Source organism: Ornithodoros turicata, chromosome 6, assembly GCF_037126465.1.
Source record: "Ornithodoros turicata isolate Travis chromosome 6, ASM3712646v1, whole genome shotgun sequence".
Taxonomy (NCBI): Eukaryota; Metazoa; Arthropoda; class Arachnida; order Ixodida; family Argasidae; genus Ornithodoros; species Ornithodoros turicata.
In genome coordinates this window covers 44,315,495-44,339,737 of record NC_088206.1, presented here as the reverse complement: position 1 = coordinate 44,339,737, position 24,243 = coordinate 44,315,495, and the positions used below count along the sequence as shown (strand labels likewise).

The 24,243-nt window shown below is 45.0% G+C and overlaps 3 long non-coding RNA genes across 3 annotated transcripts in view; all 3 read right to left on the bottom strand.

Annotated features, from left to right (window-relative positions):
- LOC135396590 (uncharacterized) overlaps positions 1 to 24,243 on the bottom strand; it is a 356,249-nt gene that overhangs the window by 64,312 nt on the left and 267,694 nt on the right. The window lies entirely within an intron of this gene.
- LOC135397942 (uncharacterized) lies at positions 1,403 to 1,991 on the bottom strand. Its single transcript, XR_010423900.1, has 3 exons — positions 1,900 to 1,991; positions 1,773 to 1,829; positions 1,403 to 1,701 (listed from the first exon to the last, which is right to left on the bottom strand). It is a non-coding gene; the product is annotated as an uncharacterized LOC135397942 (long non-coding RNA).
- On the bottom strand, positions 6,705 to 9,316 carry LOC135397941 (uncharacterized). The gene is made up of 3 exons (XR_010423899.1): positions 9,033 to 9,316; positions 8,702 to 8,920; positions 6,705 to 8,242 (listed from the first exon to the last, which is right to left on the bottom strand). It is a non-coding gene; the product is annotated as an uncharacterized LOC135397941 (long non-coding RNA).

The window sequence follows — 24,243 nt, the reverse complement described above, 5'->3', positions numbered from 1 at the left end:
GGAACCAGAGACACGGAGGAGATTGGGACGGACACGACAATTCTCAAACACATCAAAGATTTTATTGACCTCTTCCTCCCCTTCGGAGGTTTTTGAATATATAGTGGGTTGTTGTCAATAAAATCTTTGCTGTGTTTGAGAATTGTCGTGTCCGTCCCAATCTCCTCCGTGTCTCTGGTTCCTCCTTCTTCAAATGTAAAAGTCTTTCGGTAAGAATATATGGCTTTGAACAAATAAGCACAATGCAATTATTGAACAAAATATCAGCACAGGCTTGTTTGTAGCTGACGTTGCAGCTGTTGTTGTGCGTGTTTTCTTCGGTCCATTCCTGTTTACTCCATCCTTGAAACACCACTATCGGTATAAGAGATCCTTCTTTACGAGATATTTGGTTCATTTTAACATCTGTAGTGCACATGGTCTCAATAAACTACAAATCCTGAATGGCTCGGACGCAGTGTAATGGCATTAAAGTGTGGCCGTTTATTTGAGCAATTATTACGTCTGTGATGTCAAGTGCATCATAGCAGATGACAAGTAAGGACAAATATATACATTAGGCATGTTTCCATTTTGTGAAATTTCAGCAGAGCAAGAGACAGTCACAACCTAATGATGTATCTTTGCTGGCTGAACAGAACAATCAATTTAGTGCTTGATGATTTGTACAATAATCTTATAGGGAGTATTCATGTGACGTCATGCGTACCCTGCGCCGCCGCTTCCCCGCACGGTGGTGGTCACTTTGGCGCACTTTCGCTTTCGAGTTGTGAGACGTTTGTGACTGCGAGCTCGAACGATCGAGGACTCGTGCGAAACTTGGACCCAAACGTGCGGTAGGTTCTTTTGTGACCGTAAAGAAAATGCTGCAGTTGAGCGCATATGCCGCTCAGCTGCGTGAGGAAGCGAAATCTCGTTGCCGAGAGAAAGTTTTGAAATGTGGTGGTGTAGATCCCCTTCTTTTTACCGACAAAGACAAGAACGGAATCGGACAAAGAACGGAATCGCCGGGAAGCAGGTTATCCAGAACACCACACGATTATGTTATTTCCTTGTTACTTGTTCGGCCACCCCAACCTTTGGAAACATATGTTACCATTCCCTGGGACAAATGCCGATAAGATACTTGACTGTGTTGTGATGTTTATAGTGGGACCACGTCAATGCCCGTGTTACAAGCGACGATGGCCTATCTATAAACACCTCAAAGCAGTCAAGTATCACAGCGACTTTAAGACCAAAGGCGCTGCGAAATGCCATGGGCATTCTCTTTTGCAGCCATTCTCGCGAAGGCCATAAAACTGACCCCTTCAAGCGTACATACATGGCGTCAGTCCACCTGCTCAATAGTTTTGATATTGGTGGCTGGGAGACAGAAAACCGATATGGCAAGATCCTGCAGTGGGGAGTTGAGTCTAAATCGCATGAGCGTTACAATCATCTCTTGGAACCTAGTAAGAGAGTTGCAGGGTCCGTGCGCTACACTGTCTTCTTAAAAATGGAAAACAGCAAGTAAAATCGCAAAATTTGGTAGACCAGTGTAGAATGGGACCATTCTTTCGTTTGCACGAAAGGTGTCCTCGTCAAGTATGTGCCTGCACAGCTCTGATCGCAGCCTGTACACTTCTTCATTCTGTCTGTGGTTTTCGGCCTGGATGTTTGAAATGTCAGACATGGTCAAGTCGCTACCAACAGCGCAACCTAAAGAATAGAAAAGAACAACGTCACCTTAGCATTGCAAATGCTGTAAACCGAGGCGTCCGACAACAAACCTGGTAGTGATTCAGTTTCCTCATCATTGGTAGCATTTTCTTGCACCAGGGCAAGTTCTGTTGATTTAGTAAGGGCACCACCTTTTCAGAAACTATCGCCAATTACTTTTGCATTAACAGTGCATACCATCAACTTCTGTGCCTGACATGTCAGGTGTTCCAGGAACACTAGCAGGTGTGTCTGCCTGTTGCAGACGCAGCAGGGCTTCTGCAGCATCAACCTCCTGCTTCTTCTCCGTTCTTTGTTTCAGCCGTTGATAGAAGTGTTCGAGACATCGAAATTTTTTTCACACTGTCTGGTGCATCTGACTGTCTAAAATACTAATGCATTTTCAAAACTAAATCATACTTTTCGAGCCCGCTGGACTTCGTCTTTCGTAACCAAGAGCTACGGACGGTGCCCAATCCGGGTGATTAACATCATGCAGCGTGCCTGGCTCGCCTGAAATTTGTAAGCAGTCCTGTCACAAAGGAGATAGAAGGTAACACGAAGGCCCGAGTTAATGATAGGTACCGCTATCTCGGTCCCTCAAAAATAAGTCGATCAAGATAGGGTTATCAGACGTGTTCCAAATAACAGCTGCTTTTGTTCCGCTTAACTTGTACAAAGTGCCTCCCGCAGACCCTGTAGTGGAAAGCTCCCTGGTTTATGTCCTTGCGATTGATCCGCGCGAACCACTCGTGTCTTCTTCTTCTTCTTTGAAGTTCTTGTACAGGTTTCGTTTCCCGGTCTTCAACAGAAGGGACACGGAAGAAACGCACTTTTTCAAGCGTGCATTTTCTTTAGTTACCCTCTGTCGTTTTCTTGTTTGATTACGTTCGCCGTCATCACTACTTGTACGCTTTCTTGTGCGAAAACTGCGGTTGCCGCATAGAAATACGGCGCAGTTCGTCATCTTCCTCGCACGGCCCCGCCATGAAAACAGACAAAAGTGACCACCAGCGGGGCGGGGCTTCTCGGCGTGACGTCATCTCTGTGACGTAGGTGAATACTCCCTATATGCTGAAATGCAGAAATAAAAAGAGGTCAGCAGAGGTAAGCACAGCACCGCACTGACACATGGTCACGACACTTGCAACCTCCACGCTCACAAGCAGGGACGCCCTAGGTAACATGACGAAAACAGCGTTAAACAAACAGAGAAAAACACACACAGGACGAGGACGTAAGCAAGGCAGCACTCTCAGTACTTTTCCGTATAAGTCGCACTCCAAAGAAACACAGCCAGCAAAGAGATGCTCAACGCGTTGCAGATTTGTGACACGCTGAAAGTACACACGCCGACTTCTTAAAACTATAATACCGTAAAAGGTATGCGTGTGGGAGTCACCTGCAGGATAAGGCCACCCTTGCATGAATGTTCTTTCTGTTTACATAGCCTACAGTGATCAAGCACCTGCACACACGTTGCGAGCATGACGTCATGCAGTCTCGAAAGCGTATAAAGGACGCTGCTAGAATGCCCCATCAATCGAGTGGCTAGCTGACTATCCTTGACTTTGCTGACCAAGAGCGAGGGAGGCCCCGCCTCCAAATGGCGCGCTAATAGGAGGACTCGTTGAGGAATCGTCTGCTTATTCCGGTAGAGCTACGACCTTGAAGCCTCTGCTCTCGCGTAAGAGATGGCGCAACATTGGCGCTCGGTAAGGGCACGTGTGGTCGCCATATTAAGGCTACTGTCCCGCCCACAGGGGTGGCATCCAATGTATTGCTCCGTAGACGAAAGCGTGCTGGGCGAACGCAATGCATCCTGGACAGCTCCAGGTCGTACGTCACAGCAAACGTCTAGGCACACGTGACCTTAAAGATGGCGGCGCCCGTGATCGGCGGCCAAACCGTTTGTAAACAATGCGGTTGTTGTTTCTGGACGACGTTTTGGATGTTTTTGGATCACGGTAATTATTTTTATCCGATAATCTCGCAGTAAAACGCGCAGTTTTACACATAAAGCCTCGTATTGTTGACAACTTCCAAAGATGTGATGACGACCTCGCGTTAAGACTTACCGAGCCGATGCGATGTACTTAAAGGGACTCTGACCAGAAGTTCGACAAATATTTCGTTTGCATCTATTACGAAGGTATAATATGCCTCCAAGCCACACGCGAAATATTTTGGCTGTGCGCGGAGGCAAAGTTTGCCAAACAGGGAGCTGAAAACCGGCTTCGCTTTTCCCCCTCAACTCGCGCAATCGGGGCCGAAATCTAGCCTCTTTGCACTGGACATCCGCCAATTTCCGTGTGCGTGACGAAGTCACGAGGGCCACGTTTCATTGGGCGCCCGGACCGGAAGTTCTGTTGTTAGTGAGTCTGTGAGAGCGCCGGCATCCGTCCGGAATGCCCGATCGGGCAATATGGACGTCGAAGGCAGAAATGCGGAGACTTCGAGCCCGGAACTTCTTTCTGACCTTTCTGCGATCGAGACATCGAGAAGAAAATTCTGCGTGCTGAACAGCTCGGTAGGCTTTCGAAACGTCGCCGATGCCGCGAATGCGAGACGAAGTTAGAGCTCTACGAACATCAGTTACAGATGAAGCAAACAGCATGAGTCGCCTGTCTTCAGGTAAGCGATGAGCTTTTTAACGCACACTGTGATCGAACATGTAAACGTTCGCAGAAATTTCGTGTTCTGATATCTAATGCGCACTTGCTGTTCATGGTGCCGGTGTGGCTGGTGTGTCATAATGCCGAAGGAGATCGAATGCTTGTGCTGCAAGGAGCTCGAAAACACTGCCGAATGACTGCAGTATGAGTGCATTACAACCCACAAAGATTTCCAACTTCTATTCTTCAATATGACTGTCCTGAAGGTCGCATATTGAACTCCGTGGGCACGCGAACCTATGAGCGACTGTATTCACAAGTAAGTCACATGTGTCCTTGTCGAACGATGTTAAAATTTGGGCGCCCAAAACTGGTTTGGTCCTGCAATAGAGTCGTTAAAAACTCCAGTACAGGGCGCAGCACATAAAAAGGCTATACAGTACACGACTCTGAACTGGAGAAAACCAATATAGGCAATTTTGTAATTGCCAGTGTGCTGTGTCCTGAGTCACGTTTTTATGTATTGCCCTGTGCATAAGGTTTTAGCGTAGGTTTTTAGCGATATTGAGTGTTCTTGATTGTCGATTCAGTGAAAAGTAAAACAACTTTGGGTTCTAAAAGAACACAGCATGTGTAGTAATGTACAAGGTGTGGGCAGGTAAACTGCAGTTACTCTCAGGTACATGTAGAAATGACAATGCACACACACTGTACTGTAACCGGTTACCTATTTGCCTAAACTATATTTTATGTACATCTGTGTAGACGATGCAGATACACTGCGTATCGCCAGTTTGCAAGGTGAGTATGGCACAAGCTTGGAAAAAACAAGATCATGGTCATCCCAGCCTGTGCAGTGAAGAGGGTCTGGCAAGCCTTTCCCACAGAAAATGCCACAGGCTTCAAGTACCCAAGATCTTAACTGGGGGTACCTCTTCACACAGCTCGTCTATCACATTTAAAATAATTCAGCATCTGTATTTAGGATGATCTATAGCTCTCAGGATGATGCATGGTTCATGAGTTCAACATGTTGTGTTGAAACACAACACTAGTCCTTTTTAATGAGTCTTGCGGAATGATAGATGAGCACTCCTTTCGTGACATTGTGTACCATTGCTACAGTGAACAATTTCTTGAGCAAGACTGATGAACGAACAAAAAATAGTCTTGTCTTCCAAATATGTATGTTCCTTGTAACTTCCATATTTGTTAAGTGACCCATGTTGATGTCCCCCCTCATGTAATGCCTGCAATGGCCTTTGAGATATATTCATAAATAAATAAATATCAAAACCGGAAAAAGATGTAACACGTATCCTCTCTTTGTGTGAATGATACATAGACATTCTCAGAAGATTTGTACATAGTCACACTTTGCCTCATTTTGCATAAAGCCTAGTTCCACCTCTTATATCATCTCCGCATCTTCAATCTCCAAAGCAGTACAAGGCTAAAGTAATCAGTTACTACATAAAAAGAAGGAGGGGAGGAAAACAAATACTGGCACATCTAAAATTCGAAGAAACCCTGGTACTTTCACGGGGCTACTCACGGCTCAGTGCTGGATCAGATCCCGATGGAAAACAGCTTTTCTGAGCCTCAGTGATAGATTCCCTTGATTGCACTGACTGTGAGGCACATCTCATTGGCTTGGTGGCAAGTGGGCTTGTGTCTGATAGTAAGATTTGGAAGAAAGGGAGCAAGGAACATCTCTCTACGGTCTTAAGAAGGATATCAACGTTACCTGTCAAGGTACAGCATTTCATGTTGCTTTCAGTAAGTACAACACTCCTCATAGCAGTTACCATTCGTGTTGGGAAAGCATGCTGAAGTTAGCTCAGGCAGTGCATCCAGAACTGTGAATCGGGTTCATAGAGAGCACCTGGTGAGAGGGACAGCAACAGTGTCCAGTAAAGACTCTCCAGGAATTTTGTGCAGGTTTGGGGGTCACACCTTTTAATAATGTTGATGGAAAGCAGGGTGTGTGAAACACTGACTTCTGGTAGATGAATTCTTGTTATTTATAACCAGGTACCCATGTTCTAGTAATCTAGAAAAAGCCTTGGCTCTCTTGGAGGAAATTGCTAATGAATCTGAGTGTCTTTTGTGGAAACAGGTCGTAACTGCCTTTCTATCCACCCTTCTTAGTTGCCCTCGCAAAAGCAAATATGTAATGCTGTGCACCATATCTGATGCTAGCACACTAATTGCTTTGAGTGTTCTCAGGCTTCTGAAATGGAGCTACCTCGTACATATGCTGTGCCATGTCGGCAAGAACATAAATCAGACTGCCTTTACTTTTTAAATTGGCCCTTCAGTGCTTCATGTGACTGCAAGAATGGCACCCCCAAAACAATAGGCAACAAGAATGATTTCTGCAATGTATTGAGCTTTGTAAAACAACAACTTTATTTGAAAATATATTTCAGAAGCCGGGTGACAACCTCATAATGTAGCGTCCTTTACTGCAAACACCGCTCAACACAACGAATAAAAACAAGCGTAAACGTTTTGTCGCCTATCCGGGTGGCATCATCAGTACAACAGAGGCCAAAGATGAGCACATCAGCCTATCTAAGAGGGAATCTTACACATCCGATAGGGGGCCACGGTATGTATTACAGGCTGAAGCATCACGCCTGATAAAGCAGGATTCTAAGAACTTTCTAGGGTCCCATCACTAGTCATGAGCAAAGGTTACTGCACCATCAAAATATATGTCCCTTAGGACAGCAGTGGTAGACTGATTCGGTCCTGTTTAGTTAAGCTAAGCATTAGTAGCCCTGGCTCTTTTAGTCTTGTCCCACGTCTTTTGTCTATCTCGCCAATGTAGGTTGTATCAGATTCTATGCACTCAACTTGATATGCACAGTCAAAATGCCTGATGGGCACAGTGCCCTCCAAATAGCGTATGAAATACATTGGATGAAAGGAATGCGGACCACCGATTTGACTCCTTTGATGTTGTTTTTGATTGTTCTCTGTTGGAGGGATGATGCCACCTGGATAGGCAATGAAACGTTTACTCTCTTTATTCTTAATTGTTGTGTTAAGCCAGTGTTCTGAGTAAAGCATTTTACATTATGAACTTTGTTTGAATGATTAGTGGCGAGCTTCATACCCTGGGCCACTACTCTAACAATTGCTTGTGGTAGTGTGGCGAAATGGAATAACGAGCCTTGTAGACAATTTACTTGGCAATATATTTATTTCTCTCTCATAGGTTGAAGAACCCAGTGTGGTGTTACATAACGGAGGGGCACGTAATTATACAAGACCGATCACCAAAAGGCCTTGCTTTTGACTAGATTAAAATGTGAAGCGATTGTAATATAACAAATGCTGCATGGTGGCGATATGATAGGTTCTCCTCACGAGTTGTCGCCACAGTTACGGTTAGTTGAGAAATTGCATATCCAGGTAGCAGGATCAAATTTTAATTAGGCTACTTTGGCCAACACGCGAGCGTAGAGCACAGTGTCAAAAGCCCTTACAAAATAAAAAGAATACTACATCTACATGGACCCAGAAATCAAGACAGTTTGAAATGCTGTGAACGAATTCCACTACGTTAGTTTTGCCTGAATACCCTTTTCTAAAGCCATGCTGGAATTTAAAAAAAGAAATTGACAGAGTCAACTTGGTTGACAACGTGGTAGTACATGATGTGCTCCATTAGTTTACAGGGAACCCTAAAAAGTGGAGCTGGTTAATAGATAGAAGGAGCATAGTTGTCACCTCTTCTGGAGACAGGAATAAGCTTGAGACCTATGTCCTCGACTCGCACACATACTAAGAACCTTTGACACAGATTAACGTATCTTCATTCCACCTCTTTCACTTTCAGATGTTCATCTCTGTTGAGTGGTCTGTCATTCTTGTAATACAGATTGGAATTGAAATGCAGGTGCATAAGGGATGCTCTGAAAGAAAAAGTGTTTGGTTTTAGTCCTCTTAATGTTTCTGAAAACGAAAACAAACTTCACGGTGACTACTCTTCTGAAATTAGCAATTCCAGGATGACAGCAAAAAAAAATATCTTGCCATATCATTATATCCACCTGGCACTTCAATTGAATAATGGCAGTTGAAGATGACGATGATTCAATTTAATGACGCATAAGCAACTCGGGCTATAGTGTGCCAAAACCATGGTAAAACTGTGACTTGTTAAATATCAGATGATTATACTAAAATAATATACTTTGTTGGTTGGTAAATTGAGATATCGACAAAAACATGATATGATAAAAATAAGCAATTGAAGAAAAGGCAATTGTTGGCTTTGTGTGACTGATGTCGAGTTTGCCACACTACGTGTTGAATAATAATGTACGCTGATACGCTGTAGCATAATGTGAAACCAATATACACATACTTACATTTCAAACTTTCTTGAAAAAGGCAGTCCAAGTCTGTCGGATTTGCCAGACTCTATACAAAGCCAGTAAGCACAGTGTGGAATGACTGATTCATCTTTCGAATGCAGAGGTGCAGCTACCACGACGCTTCGTCATCTCAATGCTTCGGAGCGGCATAGCCTAGTAAGAAGCCATCAGAAGGATCTCATAACGATAACTTGGTCGAAAAAGTGGAGGGTTCTGTGGGATATGTAAGAAAGCATACGCGTTACACAACAGCTACGAGAATGATCGACTGCACCTGCATGGTTTTCAGTACGTAGACTTGGAACTGAAAAATAAATGTGCTAACCTTGTTGATACTACTTTTCCGTCAGGACCACACGAGAGCACACTTGGTTTTTTTAGTTGAAGGTATCATCAGGTCCCCATGCTCCTTTGAGATGCAGCAGACAGAAGTTCGCTGAGGCGAGTGACTGCCGTTGCGGTTCGTCGCTTCGCAGCAGATCAAGAACAGTACACCGCAACGATAGGTGAAACGTTCAGAATATGGTGACCAACTCCAACACCAACCCAATGACCCGAACAAAGAGGATGAACCGGGAGTCACACAAGTTCGCAGTTAGAGAGCTCGGAATACGGCATCCATTACAGCTGACCGGATACGGAAGCATTTATCGAACGCCGTGTACAGATTGAAAAGAAAATCGTAGAAACTGTTGCAGGTGATAAATGCAGGGTATATTTTTCTTCTTGAGGCTCTGTAACAAAAACATATTAACGTAGAAATGCCATTTCACGAAGGGAATTGACAGATATTGCGTGACCACGTGACGCGTTTGAGCCAATTGTGGGTGTTGCGAGTGGCCCCCGTGTTGACGTCATCTTGATGGTAGGCCGGGGTGGATATTCTATATAAACGTATGTTTTCTCGGTTTGACGCTAGGCGTGCTGCACTCGGATGAAGTCGAATGTTTAAAATTCGAGTTTAGAGAAACCGTAGGGTTTTAATGCGTGAATTTTCGCATGGAGAGTCGTTGTTGGGTGCTTTATCGACTACAAGTACGAAAGAGCTCCCACAGTTTCTGGTCAGAGTCCCTTTAAACTAAGGTGCAATGGGCTACCATGTTGCGGTAGAAGCACCGCATAGTTTACGCTGGCAAAATACGGCCATCCCTTGGTGTTAAGACGGTGAAAATATGTCGGTAAACGACAAAACGACATGTAAACAAAGTCACATGACCTCAAAATGACGTTTTCTATGACGTGCGACCAGGACAAGATGGCAGTTTTGCCAAAAGCACCCACTTGAGGGTAGTTACAACAATGGCGGGTTTTGTGTCACCCTGTGGTCCCACCATTTCCCTTCCCCATCACGTCGAATCAGCCGCTACTGCATTAGCTGCTACTGCCGCTACGCCACCATCCTTATCTTGTCGGTTAGCAGCCAGCAGGAACTCTGCTTTCTCTAAACAGATGAAGGAACGAATAACCGAGAGACACGGGACACGAAGACAAGCACAAGAGTTCTCAGACACAGTAATGATTTAATAACACCAAGCCTCCTAAATACCTAACAACTCCCGGAGGGGAGGGAGAGGGATAAAGGATGGCCTACTTACACTGTTCCCACGTTGCGTTATCGCCACCGTCTCTTTCCCCCCCCCCAAAAGTCTTTTCCACTTATCCCTTTCCCTAGACACAACCACGGTTTCGCTGAAGATGGGCTCACAGTTTCTGCATTGCCGAAGATGCGCAACTAGCTCGCTAGTCGGTTATGCGTTCCTTCATCATCATGCACCAGTTAGTCTGCGCCCTATCTCTTTTATCGTTCTCTAAACAGGTTCCCTAGAAAATCCGTACTCCCAAAATAGCCCTCCGGACTTGGGCTACCCCACGAGCCTATTATCCCTTCACAAAGGCAAGAGTCAAGGGCGTTGGCGGACCGTAGTAACTCATATGCACCAAATGCTCATAACCTCCAAACGCTCAAAACCTCCAAACGCCCAAAACCTCCAAACGCCCATATGCACCGACCAGCTCCGGTGGCGCAGCGGTAACGCGTGCGCTTGGAGACTGGGAGGTCCGCGGTTCGAATCCGCGGGCCGGCTGGGGTTTTTCCTGGGTTTCCCTCAGATGTGTAATAGGCGTATGCCGGCACAGTTCCCCTGAAGTCGGCCCATGGACGCAGCTATCCTCCCCCCGAGCGGATTCCGTTCGGTCTTCCATTTCACCCTTTCCTCCCCTCCTCTCCACCACCTTTCCCTTACCGAGAAACATGCCGCCTAATCAGGCAGGCAGACCTCTCGCAGAGAGCAGACCCTCTCAGGTTCCTCCCAACGACACTCCTCCTCCCCCCCCCCTCCCCCCCATATGCACCGAAAAAAAGTTGGTGGTTTTGAGCGTTTGGTGGAAATGAGCAGGAGGGGGAAAGCTGCTCATAAGCACCAAACGTCCAAAACATAAAAACTCATATGCACCGAAGGGCAGGAGACCACAAAGGTCGGCTCCCGCATTTGGAACGAGGTCATATGGTGAGAAAGGTGGAATGAATGGCGATTACCAAGGTCGCTTAATGTGTCAGTTTGAAGTTTATGTAACAGCTTGGTCCAGCTTGTATGTAGCCAGAACGAATAGCGCCTTCTCGTTTATGGATTTCTTTAGGCAGCCTTTCTGGAGGCAGCCTAGGACAAAAGACTTGATTCTAGCTGGAAAGACACTCGGCTCCCAGGGCTGTAGCAACAAAGAGCGTGGTCCCCTCCGAACATATGTCCGGGTTCACTTACAGTGCAGAAGCTGGAATACGATATTTATATAGGGTTTATATTATGCATACATAGGCCTGCAGTGAACATTTGCGCAAAACCCTTCTTTCGAGCCTTGTTCTTCGCAAGTTGGTTAATCAATGCGTCATAGTCCAGAGATATGATGATCATGTTTTCGGTTGACTACGAACTCAGAAAGCCTGACATCTCTTATGGTTAATTGAGCGCAGGATATTCTTGATCGGTCAGTTTCATTGTGCTGAGACCAGGGATTTCCCTACACCCCCAGGGGTGTACACCCTCCCTTCATTTTTGCAACACCCCCCCCCCCCCTGAAATTTATCAGGTGACCCCACCACCAACCACCAGCTCGGCCACCAACACGTTCTGGTAGTGAGTCCGGCGCAGCGAATTACATCCTGTACTGTCAAACTTGGGCTGTAGGACCACAGTCATGCAGATGATCGTACTATGCATTTGTCCAAAATCATTTGAAAGTGACTGTTCAATGCATATATTCCGCGCATACACGAGCAAAAATGCGTGAGGGCACGCAAACTCAATGTGGATCATCAAAAACCATTTGCGCCCAACTCAATCAAGCGAGTATTCTGTTTTTTTCGTCTAAGGATTTCACCGTTGTTTGCTAGGTATTCATTGAGCTTCGTGAGACAAAGGTGCTAGTGAGACAAAGGTGCTTTTTTGTTTGTCACTCGTGTGATTATGCATCTTAATGTTGAAATGCCGTTCATAATGAATCTGTATTCTAATGTACTGTGTTCTAACGTAATAACATGTACAAATAAAACGGGAAAGTTGTGCAGATATGTCACCATTGTGCCAGGATTCTTTCCGTGTCTAAGAAAAATTCCGTAAGTGGAACCTTCACCAAGCATACCTCCCCCCCTTGAAAGCTCGGCACCCCCCCCCCCCCCAGGGATGAATTTCTGGGGAAATAACTGGCTGAGACTTCTTTCAGCATCAGCGACAGTGGCTGGTGTGGTCAGAAAATAGAATGCTGACGCAAATGCCAGGATTCAGATATATCTCCTGGAGGCTTTCTTGTACGTGTACGTTAAAAATTGTTTGGCGTCCTCTCTTTTTCTAAATGACACAAAAGGATATTCCAATATAAGTTCGGTGGCATCGATGTCTACCATTTTTACTTCAAAATTTTTGCTGCGATTCTCCAGTTCAAGTTCCCATTGACACTGCCCCAAGTTGTTAGCGTTTTACAGAAATCCCAAGAACTTTTACCACTCCACGAGTTGGTTGACAAAATAGAAGATATGGCCTGAGCAGTGAGAATAAGAAAGAACTAAGATTTGAATTTTCGTTCTGCAGAAAGACGACTCTTCCTTTTTATTTATTTATTTATTTATTTTTCACTTTTAGGAGAAGGTAGCAGACATTGCAGAACTGCTTCATGATCTTGTCGCGTTGTCTGTACTCCGCAAAATAAAGAGAGGAAAAGAAAGCACAGACGGCAATTTGTACAATACAAGCGGTGCAGCAAATGGAACCGCTTTTATGTTCCTCATTAAATGGCGTGCAGCATTTATTGTTCATTAAGATTAATGTTAATTGAAAAAAGCATGTCTTCCAATTTCGAACAAATGAGCAGTGCGAATGATTGGCTATGATTCGGTTTATCAGATGTCCACAACGACGCTCTTGTATTTTTGGGCGCACGGAACCGCGCGGGACCATTTCTTCCGCCACGCAACCAGGGACCAATTCTTCTGGGACGAACTTTTCTGGGACTATTTTTTTCCGAAACTCCATCCAACATGCTCTACACATTCTCACTCCTATAGTTATTCTACCTTCGGTCTGGAAGATGACTGGCTTGGTTCTTTGGATGATTGGTTTTCAAATCACTTCTGTTTGCCCACCGTTTTAGGCATTCAAGAACAACATTACTTCCTCTTATAAGTAGAAACCGGAAATTTACGTGCCAAAACTATGAAAACAGACATATAGACCTAAAAAAATACCTAAACAGGCAAAAACATGCAAAAACAGACACGTTGTAGCACATGCCAAAACTACTTCTAATGTACGCTTCACGACGCAGACTTTATACTGTGGAACTGTAGCGAATGCTACAGACCCATTCGATGACGCCAGAGCCTGACTGCGACGCTGTGCAGCGTCAATCCTCCTTCCTGCACCGCTAGTTCAAGCTCACTGGGTGTTATCGTTGAATCTCTAACATATATTCAGTTTAATGTTATTTCTTCAGTTTATTTTTACTACTCGTTTTCTCTTGTGTTTACTCGTTTATGTAGCTTAAGGCGCTATGGAGTAGACGGCGTTCCATGCTGATATTCGTTAATCGGCCACATTTTCTCTTGCACGTTTTGTCAACCACACCCTACCTCAGGTAGGCGAATTTAATTCACTGTGGTGCGGACGATGAAAGGTCTCGCCGTTGTTGGCCTCACAGAGGTGGCAACGTCACGACTGACGGCCTGGGGGAATGTGCATCCTGGTCGACTTCTATAGGAACTGTGCCGACATATGATTTGGTCGAAAGACATTTCATCGAAGATCGAAACGGCAGCTGTCGTTTGATCGATTTTTTATTGGTTCACTTGGAGTGTTGAACGCCGAAGTTCTAAATGCCGTTATCCTAAGCAACATTTAACTGCGTGTAACCCGTTTGCTCGTAAACACATTCCTCATGCTAACCCACTTTGTCAAATAATAATTCATTTCAAGTATTAAACATTCTTGGCAAATAAATAAAAAATAAATTAATGACATTTTTCGATTATTTATTCCTGTTGAATGTGGATAAATTTTAACAATGTATAATTTGTTTCTGACAATCAACTGACCATTGTATAGGAGAAAGAACAGTTTTAGTTTATTTACTTTTCGCCTATGTGCAGGTGAATCTAAATTTAGTTCTTGCAACAGACATGTAAACGAAGAAGTCCTTCGAAACCTAGACAAGATAAGCAGGGGCAGCAGATCTTTGTACTTTCTCTATTTTTTCGGATAGCGTGCATGTGTAGTGACCCAGAATGCAGATGCATACACTAAACGAGGTTGAACTAAGGTTTTATATGCTGTTAATTTAATATATTTCGTTGTGCTCGAGTCAAAAGTTACAGAAAAACAGGTGCGGATGACACAGTGCATGCAGTTTTGAACTCCCTTCGAACAAACGTCTTTCGAAGAAACGGCGTCGATCAACCGGCTTTCGATCAAACGGTTTCCGACTAAGCTGCGTTTGATCAAACGCCTTCGATCAAACGTTATTTGACCAAACGGCGTTCGACCAGATGGGCGGACACTACGGCGTTCAAACACCCATTGACTCACGATAGATAAAAATAAACTTCCATAAAAATTCTTTCTGACTACATACAAGCAGGACCAAGCTGTTACATAAACTTCAAACTGACACATTAAGCGGCCTTGGTAGTCGCCATTCATTCCACCGTTCTCACCCTATGACCTTGTTCTAAATGCGGGAGAGGAAGACCCGGCCTTTGTGGTCTCCCGCCTTTCGGTGCATATGAGCATTCGGATGTTCTGGACGTTTGGTGCTTATGAGCAGCGTCTCCCCTCCTGCTCATTTCCGCCAAATGCTCAAAACCACCAACTTTTTTTCGGTGCAGTGGCGCAGCGGTAACGCGTGCGCTTGGAGACTGGGAGGTCCGCGGTTCGAATCCGCGGGCCGGCTGTGCCGTCTGGGGTTTTTCCTGGGTTTCCCTCAGATGTGTAATAGGCGTATGCCGGCACAGTTCCCCTGAAGTCGGCCCATGCACGCAGCTATCCACCCCCCGAGCGGATTCCGCTCGGTCTTCCACTTCACCCTTTCCTCTCCTCCTCTCCACCACCTTTCCCTTCCCGAGAAACATGCCGCCTAATCAGGCAGGCAGACCTCTCGGGTTCCTCCCAACGACACTCCTCCTCCTCCCTCCTCCTCCTTTTTCGGTGCATATGAGCGTTTGGAGGTTTGGAGGTTATGAGCATTTGGTGCTTATGAGCTACTACCGGTGTTTGAACGGGTATAGTAGCTCATAAGCACCAAATGCTCATAACCTCCAAACGCTCAAAACCTCCAAACGCTCATATGCACCGAAAAAAAGTTGGTGGTTTTGAGCGTTTGGTAGAAATGAGCAGGAGGGGAGAAGTTGCTCATAAACACCAAACGTCCAAAACATCCGAATGCTCATATGCACCGAAAGGCGGGCGACCACAAACGCCGGGTCTTCCTCTCCCGCATTTGGAACAAGGTCATAGGGTGAGAACGGTGGAATGAATGGCGACTACCAAGGCCGCTTAATGTGTCAGTTTGAAGTTTATGTAACAGCTTGGTTCTGCTTGTATGTAGTCAGAACGAATTTTTATGGAAGTTTATTTTTATCTATCGTGAGTCAATGGGTGTTTGAACGCCGTAGTGTCCGCCCATTTGGTCGAACGCCGTTTGCTCAAATGACGTTTGATCGAAGGCGTTTGATCTAACGCCGCTTGGTCGAAAACCGTTTGATCGAAAACAGGTTGATCGACGCCGTTTGTTCGTAAGACGTTTGTTCGAAGGGAGTTCAAAACTGCAAGCACTGTGTCATCCGCACCTCTTTTTCTGTAACTTTTGACTCGAGCATACGGAGCAGGCAATCAGGGTACTCTGCTTTTTTCATTTTTATTATTATTTCTTTTTCTTTTCTTTTTTTGCAGGGAGACCACTGGTTACTTGCAGACGTTTGTAATTTACGAACCAGTCGGACACATGTTGAAGAAAGTTGCCCCAAAAGGTTGGGAAAGGTTGGGAGCAGCCCATAGTCTGTGTTACTTCTGAGCACCTTTCTCATTGCTGGTGACATACAGTATTTAAAGGGAACGGTCTGAAACGGGATAGCCATATGTGCGCGAAAGCCACGCGAAGTCTGTGGATGCTAAGAATGAAAATTCGCCATGGCACAACGAAATATATTAGATTAACAGCATATAAAACCTTAGTTCAACCTCGTTTAGTGTATGCATCTGCATTCCGGGTCACTACACATGCACGCTATCCGAAAAAATAGAGAAAGTACAAAGATCTGCTGCCCTGCTTATCTTGTCTAGGTTTCGAAGGACTTCTTCGTTTACATGTCTGTTGCAAGAACTAAATTTAGATTCACCTGCACATAGGCGAAAAGTAAATAAACTAAAACTGTTCTTTCTCCTATACAATGGTCAGTTGATTGTCAGAAACAAATTATACATTGTTAAAATTTATCCACATTCAACAGGAATAAATAATCGAAAAATGTCATTAATTTATTTTTTATTTATTTGCCAAGAATGTTTAATACTTGAAATGAATTATTATTTGACAAAGTGGGTTAGCATGAGGAATGTGTTTACGAGCAAACGGGTTACACGCAGTTAAATGTTGCTTAGGATAACGGCATTTAGAACTTCGGCGTTCAACACTCCAAGTGAACCAATAAAAAATCGATGAAACAACCGCTGCCGTTTCGATCTTCGATGAAATGGCTTTCGACCAAATCATATGTCGGCACAGTTGATTTAGAAGTCGACCAGGATGCACATTTCCCCAGGCCGTGAGTCGTGACGTTGCCCACCTCTGTGAGGCCAACAACGGCGAGACCTTTCATCGTCACCACAGTGAATTAAATTTGCCTACCTGAGGTAGAGTGTGGTTGACAAAACGTCCAAGAGAAAATGTGGCCGATGAACGGATATCAACATGGAACGCCGTCTACTCCATGGCGCCTTAAGCTACATAAACGAGTAAACATTAAGAGAAAACGAGTAGTAAAAATAAACTGAAGAAATAACAGTAAACTGAATATATGTTAGAGGTGCAACGATAACACCCAGTGAGCTTGAACTAGCGGTGCAGGAAGGAGGATTGACGCTGCACAGAGTCGCAGTCAGGCACTGGCGTCATCGAATGGTTCTGTAGCATTCGCTACAGTTCCACAGTATAAAGTCTGCGTCGTGAAGCGTACATTAGAAGTAGTTTTGGCATGTGCTGCAACGTGTCTGTTTGCATGTTCTTTCATATTTAGGTGTTTTTTTTGGGTGTAGATACCTGTCTATTTTCATGGTTTTGGCACGTAAATTTTCGAGTTCTACTTATAAGAGGAAGTAATGTTGTTCTTGAATGCCTAAAACGGTGGGCAAACAGAAATGAGTTGAAAACCAATCATCCAAAGAACCCGGCCAGTCATCTTCCAGACCGAAGAGAGAATAACTATAGGCGCGAGAATGTGTAGAGCATGTTGGATGGAGTTCCGGAAAAAAAATAGTCCCGGAAAAGTTCGTCTCGTAAAAAGTGGTCCCTGGTTGCGTGGCGGAAGAAATTGTCCCGCGCGGTTCCGTGCGCCCAACAATACAGGAGCGTCGTTGTGGACATCTGATAAACCGGATCATAGCCAATCAAGTGCTATCATTGGCACTCCTCATTTGTTCGAAATTGGAAGACATGCTTTTTTCAATTAACATTAATCTTAATGAACAATAAATGCTGCACGCCATTTAATGAGGAACATAAAAGCGGTTCCATTTGCTGCACCGCTTGCAGGGATGAGCAGTATTTAAATATACATGTATTTATATTTTGTATTTAAATAGAGACTTGAAAAATGTATTTATAATCATATTTAAATACCAATTTTTGGGTATTTATTCTTGTAAATATTTTATAAATACTCTTAAATACAGAATATACTGACTCATATCTTAAAGTTGCCTTGCATTTGACCTTTCGGGAAAGGGCGAGTTTGGGGCTCAATTATGCCGCGTTTGCGCTAGCATGCGCATGCGACAAACCATTTTAGATGGCGAGTTTTTCACTGTTGTTGCGGACAACGGTCGTGACTACCCGATTACATTGTTCTACGAAGCATCTTCGTCAAATTTAATACAAGCATTTGTTCATCGGCACCTGTGGAGATGCTGTTCTCCTTTGCGAATCTGATGCTGCGGCCGAACAGAAGATGCCTAAAAGAAGCAGTCTTCGAGAAATTTCTAATATTAAAATCGCCATGAACAAAGTATTTTGTGTTTATATTTAAATACTCAAAAAATGTATTTCTGCCCATCCCTGACCGCTTGTATTGTACAAATTGCGTCTGTTCTTTCTGTTCCTCTCTTTATTTTGCGGAGTACAGACAACGCGACAAGATCAGGAAACAGTTCTACAATGTCTGCTAACTTCTCCTAAATGTGAAAAAAAAAGTAAGAGTCGTCTTTCTGCAGAACGAAAATTCAAATCTCAGTTCTTTCTTATTCTCACTGATCAGGCGATATCTTCTGTTTTGTCGACCAACTCGTGGAGTGGTAAAAGTTGTTTGGATTTCTGTAAAACGCTAACAACTTGGGGCAGTGTCAATGGGAACTTGAACTGGAGAATCGCAGTACCCATCGATGCCAGCGAACTTATAATGGAATATCGTTTTGTGTCGTTGAGAAAAAGAGAGGACGCCAAACAAAGAGACGCCAAACAATTTTTAACGTACACATACAAGAAAGCCTCCAGGAGATATATCTGAATCCTTGCATTTGCGTCAGGATTCTATTTTCTGACCACACCAGCTACTGTCGCTGATGCTGAAAGAAGCCTCAGCACAATGAAACTGACCGATCAAGAATATCCTGCGCTCAACCGTAAGACATGTCAGCTAGGCTTTCTGAGTTCGTAGTCAACCGAAAACATGATTATCATATCTCCAGACTATGACGCATTGATTAACCAACTTGCGAAGAACAAGGCTCGAAAGAAGGGTTTTGCGCAAATGCTCACTGCAGGCCTATGTATACATAATATAAACCCTATATAAATATCGTATTCCAGCTTCTGCATTGTAAGTGAACCCGGACATATGTTAGGAGGGGACCACGCTCTTTGTTGCTACAGCCCTGGGAGCCGAGTGTCTTTCGAGCTAGAATCAAGTCTTTTGTCCTAGGCTGCCTCCATGTCTATGAAAATAAAGCTCAAATTGAAATCCATAAACGAGAAGGCCTATTCGTTCTGGCTACATACAAGCAGGACCAAGCTGTTACATAAACTTCAAACTGACACATTAAGCGGCCTTTGTAATCGCCATTCATTCCACCTTTCTCACCCAATGACCTTGTTCCAAATGCGGGAGAGGAAGACCCGGCCTTTGTGGTCGCCCGCCTTTCGGTGCATATGAGCATTCGGATGTTCTGGACGTTTAGTGCTTATTAGCAGCTTCTCCCCTCCTGCTCATTTTCACCAAACGCTCAAAACCACCAAATTTTTTTCAGTGCATATGAGCGTTTGGAGGTTTTGAGCGTTTGGAGGTTATGAGCATTTGGTGCATATGAGGCACAACCGTTTGAACGTGACAAACACGTCCGCCGTCACTCTTCTATTGTCATGCGCATGCAGCATGTTCCTAATTGGTGGACTTACGTCGCGAGACAACTGTGATCATGAGCGACGTCACACCTCGCGTGGCTTAACGTACTTGCCGTGTAACGTCGAGACTGGGAGGTACCCGGGTTCGAATCCCGGTGCCGGCTGTGCTGTCTGGGGTTTTTCCTGGGTTTTCCTCAGACGCTTTCAGACATATGTCGGCACAGTTCCTTTAGAAATCGGACCAGGATGCACATTCCCCCAGGCCGTCAGTCGTGACTTTGCCCACCTCTGTGAGGTCGACAACGGCGAGACCTTTCATCACCACCACAGTGGTTAAATTCGCCTACCTGAGGTAGAGTGTGACTGACAAAACGTCTAAGAGAAAATATGACTGATGGACGGATAATATAACCAACATGGAACGCCGTCTACTCCAGCGTTTCCCAAACTTTTGGCGGTGACGGACCCCGGGAAGCGATGAGAACCAATTCACGGACCCCCCTCCCCCCCCCCCCCCCCCCCACACACACAAATATACCGGGATACGCGCTGTGTACACTGCATTGCAGACCGCGTTTAATATGCGTGACAGGGTATAACAAGGAACGAAATTACATTTGTGCAAGCATAAACATGGTCAAGTGACTGTCCAGACAGAAGCGAAGTTGACTTCCAACGCCGCGTTCAGTGCGAGGTATCATCTGTAGTGCCACCATCGCTGCAAGAGGTCCGCTGGCTGCCAAATATAAAATGCGCTGAACACAGGAACACTCTCAGTCAGTTCGAAATCGAAGCAAAACGATATGACGCGCTGTATTTCCCATGCTAGCCAGTGCATAACCAGCAACCTCGTCAGCTGCTGCGTGCTTTCGATACAGCTTCAGAAACGATTCCGGACTGGTTTCTTCTTCTTGTTTGTATGTGTATGACGCGGACAAACGTGCATTGCAGGACTGTTCTATCAGAAATTAGAAGCTAGCCGTTGAAGCATGCTTGTAGCAATTTTGGGTGTTTGGAAATCGGGCAGCATGTACGAGCGCGTGTTTGTGGGGACGAAAATCCTCACTGAAATGTGAGAGACGGTCGCGGACCCCCACGGACACTCTCGCGGACTTCCAGGGGTCCGCGGACCACACATTGGGAAACACTGGTCTAGTCCATAGCGGCTAAAGCTACATATGCTAAAGGAAACGAGTAAACATAAGAGAAAACGAGCAGTAAAAATAAACTGAAGAAATAAACTGAAATAAAATTAAACTGAGTATATGTTACAGGATCAACGATAACACACAGTGAGCTTGAACTAGCGGCGCAGGTAGGAGGCTTTACTGGCAGCCACTGGCGTCATCGAATGGTTCTGTAGCATTCGCTACAATTCCACAGTAGTCTGCGGCGTGAAGCGTACATTAGAAGTAGTTTTGGCATGCGTTACAACGTGTCTGTTTTTGCATGTTCTTGCCTATTTAGGTGTTTTTGAGGGCCTAAATACCTGTCTATTTTCGTTGTTTTAGCACGCAAATTTCCGAGTTCTACTTATAAGACGAAGTAACGTTGATCTTGAATGCCTGAAACGGTGGGCAAACAGAAATGAGTTGAAAGCCAATCCTCCAAAGAACCAAGCCAGTCATCTTCGAGACCGAAGATTGGTCTCTGGTTGCGTGGCGGAAAAAATGGTCCCGCGCGGTTCCGTGCGCCCAAAAATACAGGAGCGTCGTTCTGGACATCTGGTGAACCGGATCATAGCCAATCAAGTGCTATCATTCGCCCTCCTAAGTTGTTCGAAATTGGAAGACATGCTTTTTTAATTAACATTAATCTTTAATTTAACATCATTAATGACACACACACACACACATACATTGGAACAATAAATGCTGCACGCCATTTAATGAGGAACATAAAAGCGGTTTCATTTGCTGTACCGCTTGTACAAATCGCGTCTGTTCTGTCTGTTCCTCTCTTTATTTTGCTTGAGTACAGACAACGCGACAAGATCAGGAAGCAATTCTGCAATGTCTGCTACCTTCTCCTAAAAGTGACAAAAACAAAGTAACAGTAGTCTTTCTGCAGAACGACAAATTCAAATCGCAGTTCTTTCTTATTCTCACTGATCAGGCCATATCTTCTGTTTCGTCGACCAACTCGTGGTAAAAAGTTGTTTGGATTTCTGTAAAACGCTAACAGCTTGGAGCAGTGTGAATGAGAACTTGAACTGGAGAGTCGCAGCAAAAAAATTAAGTAAAAATGGTAGACATTGATGCCAATGAACTTATACTGGAATATCGTTTTGTGTCATTGAGAAAAAGAGAAAACGCCAAACAAAGAGACGCCAAACAAGTTTTAACGTACACATACAAGAAAGCCTCCAGGAGAGCCTAGGAGGAGATAGAGGAGGAGCCTATCAGAATCCTTGCATTTGCGTCAGGCTTCTACTTTCTGACCACACCAGTTACTGTCGCTGATGCTGAAAGAAGCTTCAGCACCATGAAACTGATCGATCAAGAATATCCTGCGCTCAACCATTAGAGATGTCAGGGCTTCTGAGTTTGTAGTCAACCGAAAGCAAGGTTATTATATCTCTAGACTATGACGGATTGATTAACCAACTCGCGAAGAACAAGGCTCGAAAGAGGGGTTTTGCGTAAATGTTCACTGTAGGGCTATGCATGCATAATATAAACCCTACATAAATATCGTATTCCAGCTTCTGCATTGAAGCAGGGAGTGACTTTTTCGGATTAAATGCATTTCTCAGCCGGCACCGGGATTCGAACCTGGGTACCTCCCAGTCTCGACGTGACACGGCAAGTACGGAAGGTTTTCGAGATCCTGCAACGCAAAGACCGGAATACTTCACACTAGTAGTATAGAAAGGAGTTCTATAGCCAAGAGTTTTCTCTAATCCAATTCCAATCCAATTCCAATCCAATTCTAAGCCATAATTCAGTTCTAATCCAACACAAGCCAAATCCAAAGCCATCTGATTGGCCGCGATTAGCTCCGCCCACTTCACGTTGATTGGCCCATGCTAAGCCTACTGATCTTTGATTGGCTGACCGTAGCTCCGCTCCTTCATGCTAATTAGTTGGCTTGGCTCCGCCCAGTTCACGCTGAATGGCCCGTGCTAAGCCTACTGATCATGATTGGTTGACTGTAGCTCCGCCCCTTTATGCTAATTACTCGTCTCTGCCCACTTCACGTTGATTGGTGCATGCGTATCGCTGAGCACAGCTCCGCCCCTTTATGCTAATTAACTGGCTCCGCTGATTGGTCCATTCGAAGCCTACTGATCACTCTCCACATTTTCTAGACTTTCTAAGCCCTCTGATTGGCCGTCCCCAATTTAAGCCTACCGATTGGCCCCATTCTAAGCCCACTGATTGGCTGACTAAGTCCGCTGAACATAGCCTTCGTTAGCGCCCGTCAGATGGCGCGCTCGGCAGCGACCCTGCTGCAGCTTTATCTCAGACAGACAGGGAAAAAATACCTTTCAACGTTTATTGAGTACATGTTTGAGAAAAAGCATGGCGCTCTTGGAGAGATTGATTCCTTTGATGCTGGGCGTGGTTCCACGGAAGTGACGGATCATGTAGACGTCTCCGGGACAGCGGCTGAGAAAAATTTCGTCCTCCATGAGCTGGCACTTCCGCGTGCACTGGATATCTTCGTAGCTGTCGCTCACGTGCAGCGAGTGAAAGCACGTACGCAGCGATCCAGTAGCGTTCCCATTCAGGTTAATACCGGATCGCATAGGTACCACGTGCCACTCTCTGATGGCCAAGATGTCGCCAGGGCATTCGTGCGCGTAGTGTGCTTATCCTTCTCCAGCTTGATGCTCGCAGTACAGTTGCCAGCGTCCAGCGCCAGCGCGCACGAGACGAGCGAGAAGAGAACGAGTTGCCACATCCTTCCAGTGACGCAGGTCAAATGATGCTACTCCTACTCATCCACTGCATTATCTGTGCGGCGGGGGGAAAGAACGCCAGGTGAAATCTCGCTATCTACGTCATCCACTCGAGCTTACCATATTCGCAGCTTCCATACGGGTGGAGTCTACGTCATTGTAGAAGTATCGTTTGTCGTCGTACGCCATCAGACTTCTTTTCACATTTCTGATGGTGTACATGCACTGTTTCTTTCCCACTATTGACACCTGTTCGTGCGATACGCTAGCGTGCTTGAATAGGGTATCGCGGTACGTATCATGGAGCAGGTGTTTGCGCACAATGTTTTTTTTGACCCCTTTAGCTCTTGCAATTTGTTTTTCCCCGGCTAATTTGATGGAATACATTTTGGCTTTCAAGCATATTACTTCCTCAATGGGTACGCTACCCGTTTCACTTTTGAACGCGCCAAGTCTGTACAGTGGATGATCACGATCGAAGGAAGACAAATCTAAATGGTCGTCGGCGATCGCGCGTAACTGATCTTCGTAGTCCTTG